At 49.5% G+C, this 21,067-nt stretch overlaps 1 long non-coding RNA gene across 1 annotated transcript; it reads left to right on the forward strand.

Annotated features, from left to right (window-relative positions):
* Positions 1–7,391: 7,391 nt before the first annotated feature.
* On the forward strand, positions 7,392–9,310 carry LOC136794958 (uncharacterized). Its single transcript, XR_010842445.1, has 2 exons — positions 7,392–7,460; positions 7,978–9,310. It is a non-coding gene; the product is annotated as an uncharacterized lncRNA (long non-coding RNA).
* Positions 9,311–21,067: the final 11,757 nt, after the last annotated feature.

Consider the following 21,067-nt stretch of genomic DNA (forward strand, 5'->3'; position numbering starts at 1 on the left):
GGGGTCCTTAGAGGGCGTCATCTCTTTGCCAGCCCCAAGTCTCAAGTTTCCCTCCCCCTGCACAAAGTTCCGGCACAAGCAAGGCTTCCCGGGAAACTGACCCATGATTAGGCGGAATTCAGGAGTGTTGATCAGCTTGGCGGTCCTGGATGAATTCTGAGGCTGGGAAACAAATTGGAATTGTCTTAGATGCACCTGGCCTAGTTTCCCCTTTCCATTTTAAGTGGGAGGTCATTAAGCCTTATCCAATAATCAAGCCCAGGATCTTGCAGTTATAACTGCAGACCTAGGAGCAAAGCAGAAAAGCGAAAAAGAAACCTCAGGAGGGGACTGTGCCTAAAGCGAGGAAAGTTCGTTGAAAAGACAATCTAACAACACAATTAAGGGTAACTTGTGCTTTATTTAGCAGCTTGGGGGTACAAATAAAGTCCACCTCTAATTTTTCAAATTAGAACAGATCTGAGTCTGCACATACTAGGTAAGTTGTTTATCTTCCCGAATTTTTGGAAAACTTTGACGAATTAGTCCAGCAGTTCAAAGGAACTCTTGAAAGAGAGCTGGATCCAGCCTCTAGCAGGGCGCGATTTGGCCGGGATTACTTCTGTCCTGCCACCTGCTGTTTCTGTGGAGCGCCAGTCCTGTGCGGCCATGGGCCAGTGTTCTTACTGTCCTGACACTGTGCTGTCCCACACTGTTGAAGGCTTGGAGTCACAATCTCATATTCAGCCATCGTCCCCAAATCATTCCCACTATGCCAGAGTTCCTAGTTTGGGTACAATATATTCTCCCCTCCCCCTACACAACGAGGCCTGGTGTTGAGCCCCAGTCAGAATGCCCCAGCGGTGACTTCTCCGTTGGTGGCTCTACATGTCCGTTCTTGCAAGGTGTCTTCATTCAGGAACACCCCAGTCTGTCAGACAGGTTTACTAATAGTGGAATCTCAAAAGAGAATGGGCTTGGATCTGGCTTACTTTGTACCCAAGAGGTAATTTGGTCCCGATGCAAAATTTCTTAACTTTTCCCCAGCCGCCGGCTTTGAGAGCTAGTGGAGCCCATTATAATCTCCTTCTGCCAAGGTCTTGGGCGCCCCTCCACACTTGCTTTTTCGGATAAGCTAAGTCAATAACTTAGTGAAGTAGACTAAGGTAGACTAAGAGGAGCCACTTATAATTCTTCTCTAAATAATAACAATTTACTCTAAAGTGACTTTTTGAGTTGACCTAGACAAAGAAATGAAATATAACTTCTAAAAAGCAACTTCTCTGACTTCAAGACAGAACCGGCACCCTAAGTTCTTGTAGTTGGACACCTGCGGCACCAAGTGAGTGACCACCCATCATCCCAGCGGCCATCGCACCCGGCAGAAGTGATGTCTGTGTGCTCTCTTCCTGTCCTTGACGCCACATGCGGACTTACCTTTACAGAGCTGCTCAGGTACCTGGGCCAGGAGAGAACCAACAAGGCAGAAAGCGAGATTCCACCGTACTGGCGTTCCAGAGTGAATCCCGAGGCAGCGGCTACAGTAACGAGGCTGTAGATGGCACTTGCCAGCTCGTCCTCTCTCTGCCTGGTGTTCGCCTGCAGGATGGGGGCGCCCTGGACTAAGTCAGCCCCCAGGGCCCTAGATCCACTGGTTTGGAGGAGGAGACTCAAGGAAGATAAAGGGACCCCTGCCTCCTGTGGACATCAGGTTCTAGAGCCCGCGTACAAGACTCAAATGCATTGTAGTCAAGTCACGCTTGAAAATTCCTTAAAACACCTGAAATTAACAGAAGTTAAGGCCTTGGGAAGTTCCAAAGCTCATAATTAACTTTTTTGTCTTTTCAATTTGGCCTGGCTTGCCTTGGGACAGTGGAGACCAAGGTCTCATTTGAATGGGGTGGGAACTCCAGAAGGCTTAGGGGTTGAAGAGCTGTCTCTCTCGGGTTAGATTTGTTGTAAGTTCAATGTGCCTGTGTTATACAGCTCCTGAGTAGAAATGGTAACATGGGGTATAGTGGTCATGGATGTAGTGTGTCATTTAACCTCACAATAGCTCTATGAGGTGGATATTATTATTTTCCATCCACCCTTTATAGATGTGGAAACTGAAAGTCCGAGATGGCCCACGTGTAGCCTCGGGGCTTGAAAATGGCCACTTAAGTGACCCCCTCCTCAGTCCCGTTGCCTCATCAGATATGCCCGGACGGCTCTAACCCCAGAGCAAGCTCAGCACAGGCTCAGGCTGGAGCCCTGTTACCCGGAACATCACAGAATACTCTTTGCTCCTGGTTCAAATTGAGGGCTGCGACAGGCCGACAGCGTGAGTTAAGTGCCAGTTAAGTGGATGGGAGTCGAGGACGTGTCTCTGAGGGGCAGCGCTTTGCTTTGCTCCTGTAGATATGCCGCCTGTGAAAGATGGGGGTGAACAGAGCAGAAAGGCATGTCCGGAAGAGGCTGGGAAGCAGAGCCTGCTTCCTGGGATTAGAGAGTGTGGCCGCAGTGTCCAGGGGGTGGGGTGGTCCGGGCTAGAGGGCTGGGGGCGCCGAGTCAGGGGGAGCCTTGAGTGCCGTCATGAGGGGTGAGCTTGGGGGGGTCGGGGGGCCTGGGGGATGGTCCACCCCCAAAAGCCCTGCCCAGGATGCCCAGAGATTGCGGCTGCTGGATCCCAAACACAGGGAGAAGATGCCACCGTGCGAGACATCAGTGCAGTGGGCACTTGATGTACGTGAACCCCACACAAGCCTACCGGAGACACCTCGCCGAGCCACTGGGTGGATTCTGTCTTCATGTGAAGCCTCTCTCCGTGCATCTTAGCAGACTGGGGCAGTGTGTCTGTGCGTGGCAGGGACGGAAAAGCCAGATCACGCCGGCACACAGGGAGCTCAGGGGAGCTGGTCACACGGACCTGGCTCTGGGCCCGGCTCAGACCCGCTGGGCCTTGTTCCCGCAGCCGCCCCGCTTTGCTGCCCGAGGAGGAGGAATTGGCCTCCCTCTCAGCCAGCCTCTTGCGAGTTGCCCCAGAGATGGTCCCCAGCGCTCCTGATGTAGATGCTTTTTCCACTAACTTAGCAGCCTCAGGGGAGAAACTGCCTTTTCCCAGAGTTCCAGGAACAATCCCTTCCAGGAAGGGTTTTCATTGGTCCAGCTCAAGTCACATGTCCTTGACCGCATGAGTTAAATGGCCACCCCTGGAGAGCCCATTGGACGGGGGGGGGGGGGGGGGGGCGTGGGGAGGACTGGTTCCCCAAATAGAAGAGATGAGCCCTTTTTTAAAATAAAGGCCACTTCCTTACCCCTCATTTTTTTATTGTGGCAAAATACACATAACACAACTTAACGTTTTAACCATTTTGAAGTATACAATTCGGTGGTATTATGAATATTTACATTGTTGTGCAGCCATACTACTATCTCCAGAAGTTTCTCATCATCCCAACCTAAAACTCTGTACCTGTTAAATAATAATTCTTGGGCTTCCCTGGTGGCGCAGTGGTTGAGAATCCGCCTGCCGATGCAGGGGACGCGGGTTCGGGCCCCGGTCCGGGAGGATCCCACGTGCCGCGGAGCGGCTGGGCCCGTGAGCCATGGCCGCTGAGCCTGCGCGTCCGGAGCCTGTGCTCCGCAACGGGAGAGGCCACAGCAGTGAGAGGCCCACGTACCACAAAATAATAATAATAATAATAATAATAATAATAATTCTTCATTCTCCCTCCCCCCAGCCCCTGGTACCCCCCATTCTGTCTTCTGTCTCTATGAATTTTAGTGCTCTCGGGACCTCATATAGGTGGGATCTTACGGTATTTGTCCTCTCGTGTCTTGTTTATTTCACTTCGTACGATGACTTCAAGGTTTATCCATGTTGTAGTATGAGTCAGAATCTCCTTCCCTTTTTTTTTTTTTTTTTATAAATTTATATATTTATTTTGGGCTGCATTGGGTCTTCATTGCTGCACACGGGCTTTCTCTAGTTGTGGCGAGCCGGGGCTACTCTTTGTTGCGGTGCACGGGCTTCTTTCTCATCGTGGTGGCTTCTCTTGTTGCAGAGCACGGACTCTAGGCGCGCGGACTTCAGTAGTTGTGGCACGTGGGCTCAGTAGTTGTGGCTCACGGGCTCTAGAGCGCAGGCTCAGTAGTTGTGGCGCACGGGCTTAGTTGCTCCGAGGCATGTGGGATCCTCCCGGACCAGGGCTCGAACCCGTGTCCCCTGCGTTGGCAGGCGGACTCTCGACCACTGCGCCACCAGGGAAGCCCTCCTTCCCTTTTAAGACTGATCAATATTCCATTGTATGGATGGACCACATTTTGTGTATCCACTAGCCCATCTTTGGACACCTGGAACGCTGCTGGAAACATGGGTGTCCAAATATCTCTTTGAGACCCTGCTTCTAATTCTTTGGGGTGTACACCCAGAAGTGGAACTGGTTTGATATTTTGAGGAATTGCCCTAATGTTTTCCACAGTGGCCGCACCACCTTACCTTCCCACCCACAAACAGTACATAAGGCTTCTAACGTCTCCATAGCCTCATCAACGCTTGTCATTTTCTCTGTGTGCCTGTGTGTGTGTGTGTTTCATAGGCACCCTAATGAGTGTGAACTTGTATCTCATTGCAGTTTTGATTTCCATTTTTCTAGTGATTAGTGATGTTGAACATCTTTTCATGTGCTTATTGGCCATCTGCATATCTTCTTTGGAGAAATATCTATTCAAGTCCTTTGCCATTTTGGAATAGCATTGTTTGGTTTTTTGTTATTGGGTTATAGGAGTTCTTTATATATTCTGGACAGGAATCCATTACCAATATGTAATTTTTGCAAATATTATCTCCCATGCTCTGGGCGGCTGAGATAGGTCCTTTTAACAAGAGGGGGTGCTGGGCAGGCAATGCCACTGACATCCACCCTGTTGGTCTAGGTTTCGGGAAGGTGGGAATTCGTCTGCCCTGCCGTCACAGCAGAGGCACATCCAAGGCCGAAGGGAAAGATGGGAAAGTTTCCACCCAAATTCATTGATTCCATCACTTTGGATTAGTCAGATCCCATCCCAAATGGGAATTTGAAAGCCCAGTGTGTCCAAGGAATTCTTCCCACTGTTTCTGGAATCAAGCCCAGGGGTGACTCTTTCCCGAGACTACACAGGTTATTTTTTTCCTAAAGTGTCTAATTCCTTACCAGTTCATAGCAGTCACAATTCAGATTCATGATGGAATTTCCCTTTATGGAAGGATTCTGTGAAAAATACTCTCAGGCTTTCCTTTTTTTATACAAATGTCTTCCCAATTGCACGGTTATCTCTGTTTCTCATATTCGGTAGGGTGTGTTACATACAGTTGCTTCTTTTTTTTTTTTTTTAATTGAAATAGTAGCTTCTTAATAAATGTTCAAGATTGCAGCACATTTTATAGTCTGTAAAGGGGTTTTAATTCATGTTCTTTAACTTATGTGCTGACATCAGTCCTGAGAGAGAACCAACGAGGGATTAACCTGTCCATTTTATAATTCAGAAAACCGAGACTCAGAGAAGTGAAGTGACTTGCCCAAGATCACACAGGAATGGGTGGCAGATACGGGCTTTACACGCAGGCCTGTATTACCCCCAGTCTCTGCTCTGAGTGCTGCATCAGGCTGCCTCCAGAGAGCAGAATGGAACAGAATTTTTCATCTGGAGTAGAGCTCTCAGATAAAATACAGGATGCCTAGTTACATTTGAATTTTCGATAAACAACAAAAAAATGTTTGTATAAGTATGTCCCATATTGCACGGATGTACTTAAAAAAACTCTTTGCTGTTTACTGAAATTGGAATGTAAACGAGCATCTTGCATTTTTATTTGCTAAACCCGGTAACCCTAATTTGGGAGACACCCTAAGTGGCCCCTGAGGCCCAGAGAGGGACAGAGATTTGCTCAAGAGCACACGGGGGTTAGTGGCAAATCCAGGACTGAGGCCAGTCTGCCTGTTCTCAGGTCCTGCCTCTCGTGCTGAGGCTGCCAGGTGCTCTCAAGTCCCCGGAGCGGGGGTGATGGTGAGAAGAGCTGCTCCCTCTCTGAAGGACGCCTGCACGACCCATCACCTACCCAGCTGTCCTACCCACCAGGCAAAACCAGGAAGCAAATCCCAGCGCAGAGAGATGAGATGAGAAGAGAAAAGCGAGGTCGCGCCAGTTTAGAAAAGATGGTGCTGACTGAGATTTCCAGGCAGGAAGCAGTCTGCTCAGGCAGCGGCTACTGAAGCAGGAGACTCCAATTAAGAAGCAATTTGAGTGTTTGCAGCAGACCCCAGCCCCAGCCAGTGCAACAGAGAGACCGTGGGCCGCTCTTGCCTCCTGCTCAAACAAGGGACCTCAGCAAGGTGTTTCTCCTGTCTTGGCTCAGCTTTCTGGGCTGTGAAGTAAGAGGGTTATGCTGGCTGCTATTTACGGACCCTGCTGGTCCCCAGATGGGCAATTCCAAGGCAGTGGGGAGATTGTTTCCCTCCAACACTAGACCTTTCTTCACAGCATTCTAAGTGGTTTTTTCCCCTCTCCATTCCACCTAAGGCCATTATTCTCTTGTGTGTAGTGGATTCAAATGCTAGTCTGTAAACCCAGGTGTGCAAGAATTGTACCTCTCTTTAAGTTGCGGAGCAGCTAAGCCCGTGCGCCACAACTACTGAGCCTGCACGCCTAGGGCCCGTGCTCAGCGACAAGAGAAGCCCCCGCAACGAGAAGCCCGTGCACCGCAACCAAGAGTAGCCCCCGCTCGCTTCAGCTAAAGAAAGCCCGCGTGCAACAACCAACAGCCAACACAGACAAAAATGTTTTTTAAAAAAAAGTTTAAAAGATTATATACGATCCAATCTCATATATTCAAAAAAGTGGGGAATGGTAACAGTGGTTGAGTTAGATGGTAGAACTACAGCAGTTTTTATTTCATTTATATATGTTTCTGGATTTTCCATATTTTGTACAATGAGTACAAATAATTTTTATTATCTGAAAAAAAAACCCTTATTTTTATCTATCCGTGTACGTATCCATCTGCAGCCCCGGGAAAACATCAACTACTCCGATGGAACTTAATTCAGGCAATTGGTTACTCAGGTGATGGGGCGGTTGGGAGGGGAAAAGGTGACACTGCGGTAAAGCACTGGTTAGCCCAGCGGAAGCCACTGTCATTCCTATAGGGCGGCGGGAGGCACTGAGTATTCAGTGGTTCCCAGGAGCTGGCCGGGCCTGACAGGAGATAGAACCAGGGAGGAGCCTTCCTAGTAGGAGCTGGGACCCAGAGGAAAAAGGGGAGCTGAAGCCACAGAGGGGAGCCCCCTCCCACTGGCAGAGATGTCACAGGGAGCAGAGGAGGAGAAACATGCTGGCTTCTCTCTTCCCTCGCTTCTGCTTCCGTGCTGCGCCACTGCTGACCATTGGCCGAAGGCAAAGCTGCAGGGCAGGAGAAGGGCAGAGACGGATGTGAGCGCACGTGAGCAGCTGACCAACATAAGGTAACTGGTTTTCAAGTAGCAGAGGTCGGTGGTCATTTATAAACTTGGGTTCCACTTAGTTGTGCTTGGTTAGGAAATACATTTCTGTGTCTCCTCAGAGGCATCGTGGGACTTGTTTCTCTTAATTGCAAAATACTTCACTCACTGGCTTAACCCTTTCCCCCTTGTCTCTTATTTGGGCTCATTCCAGGTTTGTGGCTTCTCCAAACAGAAAGCAGCACCTCTATATACAATGATTTAACATCTTTTATTTTTTTTAACGTCCTCATGGGAGTATAATTGCTTTACAATGGTGTGTTAGTCTCTGCTGTGTAACAAAGTGAGTCAGCTATACATATACATATATCCCCATATCCCCTCCCTCTTGCGTCTCCCTCCCTCCCTCCCTATCCCACCCCCCTAGGTGGTCACAGAGCACCGAGCTGATCTCCCTGTGCTCTGCGGCTGCTTCCCATGGGCTATCTATTTTGCATTTGGGAGTCCATGCCACTCTCTCACTTCAAATTGCTTCTTTCAGCTCCGTTCTTCCAGGATGGGTCACCGTATGTCAGCAATTTAAAAACTATTCATGGAGAGGAAACTTCCGTGTGGTGGAAAGAGTTCTGTATTTAGAATTCTGCTTGCTAAGTGAGAATACCTCTAAGCTTAATTTTTCTCGTCTGCAAAAAGAGCCTCAATCCTGGCCCGCCTTCCCGACAGCCTTTGGGTGGATCAAGGTATGGCTGCTGCCTAAATGACGCACACCTCTGTGGAATGCTGCTGGCACTGGTGGTAATGGTGGTGCGGAGGCTGAAGAGTGGGCGATCGTTGAACGAATGTCCTAAGATGAGGGCCGGCGGGCACCACCAGTGGAGCCAGTTCCCACCAAGGCTTCACCACCCCTGTGATCCCATAATCTGAAGAGAACCATGCCTAGGCCTGACCATGGCCGAGTGTAAGAACCCCAACGATTTCCCTGCGATGGGATACACATTGTACACAAACACGGGACCATTATTCAGCCTTTAAAAAGAAAGCAGGCCTATCGTGCTGCAACATGGATGGACCTCGAGGACATTATGCTCAGTGAAATAAGCCAATCACACACACACAAAACAAATACCATATGATTCCACCTCTATGAGGTCCGTGAAGCAGTCAAAACTATAGAGACTGAAAGGAGTTGGTGGGGATCAGGGCTTGGGGGAGTGGGGAGGAGGAGTTAGTGGTGAATGGGGGCAGAGTTTCAGATTTACAGGATGAAAAGTTTGGAGATCTGCTTCATAGCAATGTGAATATACTTAACACTACGGAACTCTAAACTTCCAAAACGTTAAGATGGTAAATTTTAGGTTATTTTTAAACCGCAATTAAAGGAAAAACTGAGACACTGATGGCCAAATCTTGTTCGCTTTTAGAACACTTCCAAGACCCACCCATGTTGTCAGATTCAGCCCTACCCGTGTATTGGATTTGCAGTGTCAGGAGCGTGGACGGGTTACTTCGCAAAGGAGGTGTTGGAGGGAGTCGCGTGGCGTGTGATGGGGACTCGCAGGAGAGGACACTGTGCTGGAGGGACATGGCGTGGGGGGCTGACATCCCTTGAGTGGACACACCCAGGTGGAGAAGTGGGAGGAGAGGTAGAAGGAAGAGCAAGGGCTACTCTTGGACTCCAGGGTCGCCAGGGCCAGGTTCTCTCCCCATTTACATCTACCACTTGTCAGAAATTGAGAACATCATTAAAACTAACCCCCGCCAAAAAAGGCTCCAGGCCCAAATGGCTTCATGGGAGAACTCGTTCAAACTTTGAAGGAGGAGAAAGTGCAGGTACTAGTTAAGCTGTTCTAGAACATTAAAAGATTTAACTTATACTTAATAATCCAATTCAACATTGTTACCAAAATTCTACAGAGATAGGTTAAAAATGAAAACTAGAACCAGTCTCACATATCCTGCCAAAATCCTAAATGAAATATTACCAAGCAGAACTCGGCATATCTTTAAACGACCACGTGAAGTTCATCCTAAAACTGCAAGGATAGTTCACTCTACAGCAGCTGTTAACATGTCATATTAAAAAGTCAAAGGAGAAAACGATTATCTCAGTAGATACAAGAAAATGTCATTTGACAAAATCCAACACCGTTTCCTTGATAAAGAAAAAAAGTCCTTAGTAGAATAAGAATAGACAGATTCTTTCCTTTCCCTCAAGGTTTATGAAGATGTAATTGACATATAACATTGTGTAAGTTTAAGATGTACAAGACAATGATTTGATACATGTATATATTGCAAGACGTTTACACAACAAGGTCGTTAATACCTCCTTCACCTCACATGATTACCATTTTGTCGTTTTTGTTGTTAGGGGGAGAACATTAAAGCTAGTACCAGCTTTGCTAAGTTTGCTAAGTTGCTTAGCAACTTTGCTAAGACAACAAGTTGCTAAACTGTCTTAGCAACTTTCAAGTATATAATACAGTACTGTTAACTACAGGCGCCAATGCTGTATGTACATCAGATCCCCGGGACTTATTCATCTTATAACTGAAAATTTGTATCCTTTGACCAACATCTCCCCATTTAATAGATACTCTCTGGACACGATGAAATATATCTGCATAAACATACATTTATATACACATCCTTATTTATCATCAACAGACAGCGTAGAAAGCTCTGACATGGGGGTGAGTCGTCACTTGGAGAATATGTGTCCAAAGATCATAAACTGTAGGAGCTGGGGTGCTTGTCCTCCCAAGTGGTTAGAAGTCCTGTTCTTACAAATGTCTCTCATTTGTAACCTTTGGAAAGAGTAGCAATTGAAAATGAATCTCAGGGGCTTCCCTGGTGGTGCAGTGGTTGAGAATCTGCCTGCCGATGCAGGGGACACGGGTTCGTGCCCCGGTCCGGGAGGATCCCACGTGCCGCGGAGCAACGAAGCCCGTGCGCCACAACGACTGAGCCTGCGCGTCTGGAGCCTGTGCTCTGCAAGAAGAGAGGCCGCGACAGCGAAAGGCCCGCGCACCGCAGTGAAGAGTAGCCCCCGCTCGCCACAACTAGAGGGCGCCCGCGCGCAGAAACGAAGACCCAACGCAGCCATAAATAAATAAATAAATAAATAAATAAATTTATAAAATAAAAAAAATAAGAAGATGAATCTAAGTGCAAACTATTGTATAAAGGATGGATAAACCACAAGATCGTACTGTACAGCACAGGAAACTATACTCAATATCCTGGGATAAATCATAATGGAAAAGAATATGAAAAAGGATATATATGTGTAACTGAGTCACTTTGCTGTATGGTAGAAATTAACACAACATTGTAAATCAACTATGCTTCAATAACATTTCTTTACAAATGAATCTCAGGATACGTTGTCTGGGATTTGCTTCAAATGGAGGCAAACATACAGTTGAAACCAGTTTGTCATGAGTTGATCGTTGTTGAGGCCAGATAATGGGGGCTTGGGGCTCTTTTGTACTATTCTCTCCGCGCGTCTGTAAATGTGTGAAATTTTCCAATCGGGGAAAAGCCCCTTCAAGTCCTGCTAATGCTGTGGCTCCATGAAGTCGCGCCCACCCCCGCTGCTGGCAGCCAACTTGGGCTCGGGAAGGTGACACGCGCTGAGTGACAAACTCAACCCCTGGGTGGCAAGCTTAGGGCCGGCATTTAAGCAGGAGCCATGAGCCGGGAGTAGAGGATCCGCCTCACATTCCGATCCGTAAAGCTCCGTGCCCAGCAGCGGCCCAGCCAGGTGGCAGGTTCCCCACCTTCAGCAGGAGCCTGTGCCACGTGGTCCCCACTTGCTTTCAGGCTGCCAGAGGGGCGTTAGCTGTGACGTGTAGGCCCTTGTAGGAGTGGGACTGCTTAGCTAGAAGTCTCCCCGTTAAAGCCAGCGTCTCTTTTAATTGCCATAAAAGCCAGCACCTGGATGAGCTAAGAACAGGAGTAAGAAGACAGCACACATACTGGAGAGGAAGCCCAAGATGATGAGAGAAAAACGCCTTTAAACAATGAGGAAGCTCAGCAGGTTAACAAAATTAAGGTATAAAAAGTCAATACTTGCCCTATAAGTAGGTTGTCAGCAGAAAGGGTAATAGAAGAAAAGGTTCCGCTCACAAAACAACGCTCAGGAGTTGACGGCGTCAGGAGTGTGCAGGACAGACCTTGGCAGCAAGACTCCGTGGGGGCGTGACAGGAGCCACGGGGAGACGCGCTATGGTGACGCTGTGGATCCTCGCCTCTAGCACAGGCGAAGATGGGTGCGCCGTGCTCTCCCCAAGCCCCCCACCCTCCCCCAGGAGACTCACCTTCCCACCGGCCCAGGAAATCGTTTTCTATCTCCTTGCCTGTCCCCAGATCTCCCCTAGCGGATGCCGTGTCCACGCTCTTCAGAGGACACAGAGGCCAGCACTGCCCGTGTCCTCCCGCTGCCCGCATACTGGGCCCCCCCTGCCGTGCCGCCTCCTCCACGCAGGCTTCCACCCCGGCCCTCTGGCACCTGTTGCATCAGCAGCTTCCCCTTCTCTCCTGAGCATCCCTTTTGCTTTAATAGTTTCATCTCGCAAAGCCTTCCCCGTGGCCTGTATCTCCTCCACCTACTTCTCCGTCTCACAGCAAACTCCTTCAAACAGTGATCTGCCCTGACCATGCCCACCACCTCACCTACCATTCTCCACTCAGCCCTCTCCATTTCCGCTCTTATTGTCTCCATAACCAAAAGGCTCTCAACACCAGTGGCTACTGCCCGGGGGGTCATCCTCAGTGACACCCGTCCCTGCTTCAGGAGGTATTCTCTTCTCCAGGCTTCTGTGCCACCCCTGCCCCTCCCCACCTCCGTTCCAGCTCTCCCACCTCACTCCCTCTTCCTCCTGTAGCCTCAGCTCAAATGCCACCTCCTCCGAGAAGCTTTCCTGGACTCCACTCACGTATTTAGTGTCTGTCCCTTCCCCTAGGAGGTAAGGTCTTTGAAGGTGGGTATTTTTATCTTTCTCATTCACTGCTGTATCCTCACTGCCTACAACAGTGCCTGGCACGTAGTAGGTGCTCAGTAAATATCTGTTGGCTGAAGATTAGATCAGTGTGGCTCAAGTGAAGGTAACAGGCGTTTTTCCCACCCCGAATTGACAAAATGACAATAAAGTTCATGTGGAAAACTACATCTGTGAAGAACGGCCAAAATAATTCTGAAAAAGAAGAGTAGTGACAGGGGCCAACTCTAAAAAGACACACTCTGATAGAAAAGAAGTAGCTAGATAGCTCGGTGGAGGGCTACTGAGTGGTGGTTCTTAGCCCTGGCTTCCCGTTGGAATTGCCTAAAGTGCTTCTAAAAAAACAAATGAGGGCTTCCCTGGTGGCGCAGTGGTTGAGAATCCGCCTGCCGATGCAGGGGACACGGGTTCGTGCCCTGGTCCGGGAAGATCCCACATGCCGCGGAGCAACTAAGCCCGTGAGCCATGGCCGCTGAGCCTGTGCGTCCAGAGCCTGTGCTCCGCAACGGGAGAGGCCACAACAGTGAGAGGCCCGCATACCGCAAAAAAAAAAAAAAAGAAAAAAAGAAAAAGAGAACAATACTTGGGTCCTATTCCCAGAGATTCTGATCCAACAGGGTGGCAACTGGATATTGGTCTTTTCTTCCTTAAAAAAATTTTTAGGTCTATAGATTTTTAATTTTGTATTTTCTTAAATGCCTCCAGAGGATTCTGTTATGTAGCCAGGGTTGAGAACTGGGTTGGCAAGTCCCGAAGCGGGTTTGGCCCACAGGAACATGGAATTTATGGTAAAGTGGCATTTCAAATTGGTGGCAACAAGAAAGCTTCTTCAGTTAGAGATGCTGAGATAATTACTTGATCGTTTGGGAAGACGATTGGATCTTTACCCCTGGCACCAAAATAAATCCCATATGGATCAAAGTCTTAAATGTTACAAAATAAGAGGGAGGGGAAGGAAAAAACATGAAGGTTCTTGAAGAAGTTATGAATAAGTTTATAATCTTGGTGGGAAAGACCTTCCAAAGCTGGTTATAAGCCTCAAGAGAAAAAGTTAGTAATTTTATTTTATTTTTTATTTTTTTTGTGGTACGCGGGCCTCTCACTGCTGTGGCCTCTCCCGTTGCGGAGCACAGGCTCGGTAGTTGTGGCTCACGGGCCCAGCCGCTCCGCAGCATGTGGGACCTTCGCGGACCGGGGCGCGAACCCGTGTCCCCTGCATCGGCAGGCGGACCCTCAACCACTGCGCCACCAGGGAAGCCCGAGTTAGTAATTTTAAAAACATAAAAACATTTGATTTCTGAATGTCACCGAATATGGTAAATGAAGTCAAAAGACGGATGAAGAACTAGAAAAATCTATTTAGAACATGCATGCCAGACAGTGGACTACACTTTCTTGATTAACAAAGAGCTCAAATCAGTAGTATGATTCTGACACCAGTTATAATTCTGCCCACCAGTTATAGCGTGTGGGTTCATTTCCCCACACCAGGCAATTCTGTGACGCCAGCTGGGTGTGTCCTACAATTCAGTTCTGACACTGTCTACCCAGAGGTAGTGTCAGATCCCTCAGGTTAAGGGCTCAGTCCTACAAGGCCGCCCCCTCACCCGTCTTCAGATGCCCGTCATATCTTCAGGTGCCCCCCACCTCCGTGCTTCCGACCAACAAGGATGTGAATCTGAGGTTCCACACCCACCTCTTTGGGTTCCATTAACTTGGCTCATGGAACTCAGGAAAAGTTTTCTTACTAGATCACCAGTTTATTATAAAAGGATGTAATTCAGGAACAGCAAAGGTGGAGGAGATGCACGGGGCAAGGTATGTGGGAAGGGGCGGAGCTTCCCTCTCCAAGCGTCCACTCTTCCCGAATCTCCCCAAGTGCACCAACCAGGAAGTTCCCTGAACCCCGTCCTTTTGTGTTTTTATGGAGGCTTCCTTACACAGGCATGAATAATTAGATCATTGGCCACTGGTGACTGAACTCGACCTCCAGCTCCTCTCCCCTCCCTGGAGGTGGTGGGGGGCTCGGACTGGAAGTTCCAACCCTCTAATCAAGGGCTGGGCTCCCCTGGCAACCAGCCCCCGCCCCCTTAGGAGCTGTCCCAGAGCCACGCCATTAACATAACTAAAGACACCTTTAAGGCTCAAGTCAGGAAATTCCAAGGGGTTTTGGAGCTCTGTGCCGGGAACAACAGGACAAAGACCAGCTACTTTATTATAAATCACAATATCACAAATAGGAAACATACAAACAACGCAACAGCAAAATAAGCAATGGATTTAAACAGGCAATTCGTGAAGCTGTTCAGCTTCACTCAGAATTGAGAGGAATGCCTATTAGAACCACACGGAGGCCCAAGTGTCTACCCAAGAGAAATGACGTCACGTGTGCACACAAAAACTTGAACCCTAAGGTGCCTAGCAACATTATTCCCAAAAGCCAAGAGGTGGAAACGACCCAAATGTCTATCGTCCGGTAAATGGATAAAGAAAATGTGGTCTATCCATATAGTGGAACATTATCCTGTCATAAAAAGCAAGGAAGCACTGAGACCAGCTACGACATGCATGAACCTTGACAACGTCATGCGGAGTGAAGTGAGTCAGGCACAAAAATCCATATATTATGCGATTTCGTTTTTATGAATCGTCCAGAATAGGCCCAGCTACAGATGCAGAAAGTGAATGAATGGTTGCCTGGGGCCGGGGGAAATGGGGAAATGGGGCAGAGTGTCTGTTAGTGGTTACAGAGGGGTTTTTTTTTTGGGGGGGGGATAAAAATATTCTAAAATTGAATATGCTGATGGTTTCACAACAGTAAATATATGATGAAATTGTGCACTTTAAATGGGTGAATTGTTTAGCATGTGAATTATATCTCAATAAAGCTGTGAAAAAAACACCGAGAGATGACTTTTCACTGCCCGGGTTGGCAAAGTTAATGAGAGTAGGGAGACAGACTCTCTCTTACATTGTTGATAAAAGTGGAAATTGGTGCCACCTTTTTGAAGAGCATTTTGGCAAATCTCCGCCAGAATTAAAAATGCACAGGCCTTTCTTCCCAGGGTTTCTACTTCTCACTGACCCTGTGGAAATTCCGCACATCCAGGTATATACCAAGGAGCTGCCGCTGGGGCTTTGTAACAGCAAAGAAACTGTAAATAAACACGCAGAGACACAGAATGCAATCCTACAATGGGAATAAAGGACAACCATTAAAAAGAAGGTAGAGATCAAGCCGTGTTGATCTGGAGAGTTCGGCAGAGATATAGTTTAGGTGCAAAATCTGCAAGGTACAAAATAGTGGGCAGAGTGTGATCCTCTGTTGTTCAGTAAAAGCGCTGCTATACCAAAGTATTCAGGAAGGAAATGCAAAGAGCCATCATCTCCAGGGAGAGGGCCCATGACAGGAAAGCTTTTACCTTTTTATTTTATTATCTTTTTGGAACTGCTTACATTTTCTCCATGTGCGTGTACATTAACTTAATTTTGAAATGCCAAGGGGATCGTCTGTGTGGTGGCATTACCAGCCATTTTCATTTTCTTTATTTTTTTCTATATTGAAAAAGAAAACCTAAAATCTCTTGCATTCCAGACAGATGTGTGGTGGTTCTCTGTGTGTGTGTGTGTGTGTGTGTGTGTGTGTGTGTGTGTGTGTGAGAGATGTACAGCTGTTCCCCACAAGGACCCGCACAGAACTCACGCCCTCCCTCTCTGGGCCTGTTTGCCATCCTCAGGGCAAAGGCTGGGACCGGTGGGTTGGGGGCGGTCCACTTCACTGAGAGCCGGAACCTCTCTCCACAGGCAGCTCCCATCCCCTCCTCGTCCTGCCCAGCTGGTGTGCAGCCAGCTCATATGGGGGAGGTGAGCTTGGAGTAGGGGTCCAGGTGACGAGGCAGGAGCAGGATCCACTCCTCGGAAACAGCAAGAACACAGATGGCCGTGGCTCCGAGAGGACGCTCTATTGGTGTGAAGCAGCTGGGCCGAAGCCCGCTTTCCAAGTGAGCGCTGCAGGGGTCTCTGAAGCTGGTGGCCACGGGGGCCCGGCCCCTGCTAGCCTCCTGGAGCGGGTCTGGAGTCCGGGCACCTGTGTCTGTGCTCCCACGTGTGTTCATGGGCTTACACGTCTGTGTTTGACGCATGTGTTAGAAGCCGCTTTACCGTCAAACTCCAGGGCCCTCACTGACACAGGCCCCTTCCAAGGTCTGTCTTTAATCTGGACTCATAGCTTGAGTCTCCTTTTTTGGAAAAACTTCTCCCTCCCCCAATGAATAAACATCGGGCCCAACAAAACCTGCCTCTGCCCCTGACATATTTATATCGTGCTATCACACGTCGATGTCTCTGTCTCCCTCCCTCCCTCCTGCTCTCCGTCCTTCCTCTCTTCCTTCAAGATCTGTGTTCCAGGAACATCCCCCTCTGGGGCAGAGGCACCTCGATGAAGCCATCAGGGATCCACAGGGCACACTGAGGGCTACCCCACCTTCATCCTGGGACAATCCGGAAAACTGGCTGGAAGAACGGAAGAATTGGCCAGGGTGGAGGGTGGCGGGCGGGGCGTGGCGGACCGCGCTGTGGGCGCCTATGCGTTTGTTGTGTGTATCTGGCTGTGATGCGGTGCGTGTTTGCCTGTGGCTGTGGGCTGTGTGTCCCTCCGCGTGTGCAGCTAAGGCACACCCCGAGTGCCTGTGCGCTGTTTGTTGCTGGCCTCCCGGGCCCTCAAGTGACAGAGGCCAGGCAGCTGTGGGCTGAGATGCCGTGGCTGTGGAGTGAGTTCCCTCAGGGCCAGTCCTCCCTGGCGGAGCAAACTGCCGCTAGGAGCCCAGAGACGGGAGCGATGATCTCATCCCACCCAGGACGTCCAAACATCCCTGCTGGTCTCGAAAGGCCCTGCCAGCCTGTCTGTCTGAGGCTAAGGCCCGAGGCTTTACCAGATGCACCACCTGGTCAGCTCTGGCACCAGCTCTTTGATTTGGGGTACGGTTTGGACGGTAGGCAGAGGTGGCCAAGCCGAGTTTCAGGTTTCCATGGTGACAGGCCCTGTGAGTGCTCTGGGTCAACAGTACTGGGGACAGGGTCGATTTTCAAGTCTAACTCACTCCTGTTATAGAGTTGGCTCAGAAAGGGCTGCAGAAATCCCCAAGGTCACCTAGAACCCCAGTGGTTATTCTCCGCTTATCCCCATCCCCCAGATCCACTTACTACAGCTTTCCACTCTGCTTTGTGTCCCCTAATGAAGCTGACCTCTGTGGATATAATCACCTGGGCTTCCTTGGCTAGGCTCCAAGTTGGCTTCAACCAATGGGAGGCACCAAAGGAAGACAGCCAATGGGACCTAGTCAGTGGGAGGCACCAGTGGGAGACAGCCAATGGGAAGCATCAGGGGGCCTCTGAGGGTGGGAGGGGAGAAAAGTTGGGGTATTTTCCCTACCAAGCCCCAGTTTTGGCAGCGGCTGAATCTCTCTAAACGCTGCTCTTCTTAGAGGATCCTTGACTCATACCTGCAGCTCTCACTTCTTCCAGAAAACCACTCCTCCCCAACTCTCTTCAGGTTTAGGGGATGAAGGCTCCCTGCTGTCGCCAGCGCAGGTACTGTACCATCCCCTATTGATTCTCCTACACACACCCCCAAACACACACTTCAGATAAATCACCCCTTCATTAAACTGTTTTCAATAATCAGTTTGAAAACAGTTTAATGAAGTGGGTCCTCTCTTTTCTGCTAAGAGAGTGGGTCCTCTCTTTGCTGCTGAGACCCTGCCTATTACTTACAGTTTCACATTGTGGCAGGAATAAAATATACACTCCCCTTCTTCTGTTTCTTGAATACAAGCTCCTTCTGGCATCCATGCCTCTGCACTTGCAGTTTCCTTTGCTTGTTTAAAAAAATCATCTCGGGGCTTCGCTGGTGGTGCAGTGGTTGAGAATCCGCCTGCCGATGCAGGGGACACGGGTTTTTGCCCCGGTCCGGGAAGATCCCACGTGCCGAGGAGCGGCTGGGCCCGTGAGCCATGGCCGCTGAGCCCGCGCCCTCTGCAACGGGAGAGGCCACAACAGTGAGAGGCCCGCGTACCACACACACACAAAATAAATAAATAATAAAAAAATAATCTCTTCATCAATAAACAAATAGCAAAACACATTTTACATACTTGCTTTGGCCCTGATTCAGGGTTTAATGAATACTAGTTAATATAATTGTTGTTATTGTTGCTGTGGTGTTAAATATGGACAAAATTGCCAAGGTACAGCAGTGGAATGGAAAGAGGGGTGCTTACGTGAACTTAAAGGGCATGGTTTTAAAATCGTGTCAGTTTCACTAGTATTAACTAATACTGAAATATTGGGTGTGTCCCAATTATTACTCACCTTTGGTACATTTCTACAGTTCATGTTGTCCTTTGTATGACTATATTGTTGAAAAGAAGTGTTATGTTTTCGGGGGCTCCTTATTCATTTTCAGTTGAAATATATTCCAAGACTTCATGAAAGGGGGGAAATAATATAAACGTTCGATAATTCCGGGTCTCGCTTTGTCGCACTGACATTTAAACTAAGATATACATGGTTAAAAAGCGAAAAATAATCATCTCTTCCAAGGGGCCTTCCTAATCACTGTCTAAATCAGGGGCCCCGTCATTCTCTCTCACCATCACGCCTTGTCCCTTTCACAACACTTCTCTTTGTAATCATGATTATCTGTTTCCTGGGTGGGTTAAGATTTGTCTCTCCCCCTAACCTGTGAGCTTGACAAAGCCTTCTAGATCGCCTGCTGGGTTCGCTGCTTTGTCCCACTGTGGTGTGTTGGTGAGCAGATAGACTAGGATTCTGTAACAAAGAGGTCCCCAAACACTCAGCACGAATAACATGGTTTATCTCTCCCAGAAGTAACAGCACGTGTAGGTGGTCCAGGCTGGCATGGAGGTTTGAAGGTGTTCTCAAGCCCCAGGGCTCCTCAGACCGCCTCTCTCCTCAGCCACACAGGACACAACTTAAAAAACCCTCTTCCCCAGAGCAATCCCACTCTTTTTGGCCTCAGCTCCCCGATCCAGCCTGCCCCAGATCTTTGTTCTCTCAACAAGAGGTTCATCCATGTGACTTCCCAAACCACAGAGCAAACTCCTGAGATGAAGGCAGCCTCTCTCCGTGACACAGGACCACTGTGTGCACTTTCTCCCTTGTTGTTATTAAATATTACCTGTTTCTTTCTGTGGCTATAGTTTATCGGTCCACATCCCTGACCTTTGGGCAAGTTACTTGAACACCCTGTGCCCCAGTTTCCTCATCTGTAAAATGGGGATAACCGTAGTTCCACTCCTAGGGGTGCTGTAAGGGTCAAATGAGCATAAAGCTTTTAGAATTGAACCTAACACAAGCTATGTGCTATTTAAATAATAATTAGCATGACTATCTCTTTGGATTCTCTCAGCCTCCCCATGGGTGGAGGGGCAGGCATCACTTCATCTTCAGACACAGAAATGAAGGACCAGAGAGCCGAAGCCAGTTAGCGAAGACCACGGGGCTGGCAGGCAGGTGGCTGTCTGGGTTGAATCCAGACCTGAACCTCAGTTACCTCATGATAAAATTAGGGTGATGATGGTAACCCTCGTAGGATTCGGTTGTGAGAATCCAGGGTCATCGTGCAATGAGCTGATGGGCACGTGGAGGGCACTGTTCAAACGTCTGTGCCCTTCCCCTTGTCGGTGCTCCCTCACCTCCACCCCTGTCACGCCGACACCCGCACGCAGCCGCCAGGGATCTCAGCTGCCCTGCTCTTGGCAGCCCTGGGGTCAGCTGCTTCTGTTTGGTGGGCGGGGCAGCTGGGCCGACAGAGAAGCCCATTGTCTCTGTCCTCTGGGGCTCTATTGTTGGGGCCTCCTCCCAGGATCCAGCCCCAAGACACTCTCAGCTGTCACCCGGCTCCTCTTGGCTTCCCCGGGCGGGGGAGGGGGGAGTGTGCAGATAAACAACTGTACCCTGAAGACTGGATCACCAGTCTGGTTCTACTGATAAGGTCACTGAGGCTCAGAGAGCCTAAAGAACTGTGTGGAGAGCGCTTGTCTCATGTCAGAGCCGCCAGATGGGGCTGGGCAGTGGGGGTGTGTGAGTGGCCTCAAGTCAGTGTGGTCATGCATCCCATTAGGTCAGAGATGTCAGGGCCAGAACACACGGCCCCCACTCTCCCATTTTACTCGTGGAAACAGAGACCCCAGAGCCCGGACGCTTGCCCAAGGCCACACAGCGACTCCGCCTCGGAGTCCGCTGGGAAGCCCGGCGTCCCTAACACCCAGGATGTCCAAGCCTTGGGACCGCGCAGAAAGGCCTGGCGGTCGGGGGCGGGTCATAGACTGGCCCCTCCCCTGGGGCGGGGCGATGCCTCCCGTTCCAACTCTGGGACGAGCGGCCCTCCCCATAAGGGGCGCGGTTTCCGAGCCGGGCGAGATCTCACTGGGTGTTAGTCTGAGGAAGGGGGGACTTCGTGCTTGAAGGGCGTTGGGGGGCGTGGCCTCCCTCCCGCAGAGGCGCTCTGTGCGGGACTCCAGAACTCCAGACCTCTGCGACGCAGGCGCGAGCGGGGGCGGGGCGGAGCCGAGCCTTCGGAGCTCCGCCCCCCGTGGAGGCGGCCGA

The sequence above is a fragment of the Kogia breviceps genome, chromosome 10 (genome assembly GCF_026419965.1).
Source record: "Kogia breviceps isolate mKogBre1 chromosome 10, mKogBre1 haplotype 1, whole genome shotgun sequence".
Classification (NCBI taxonomy): Eukaryota; Metazoa; Chordata; class Mammalia; order Artiodactyla; family Physeteridae; genus Kogia; species Kogia breviceps.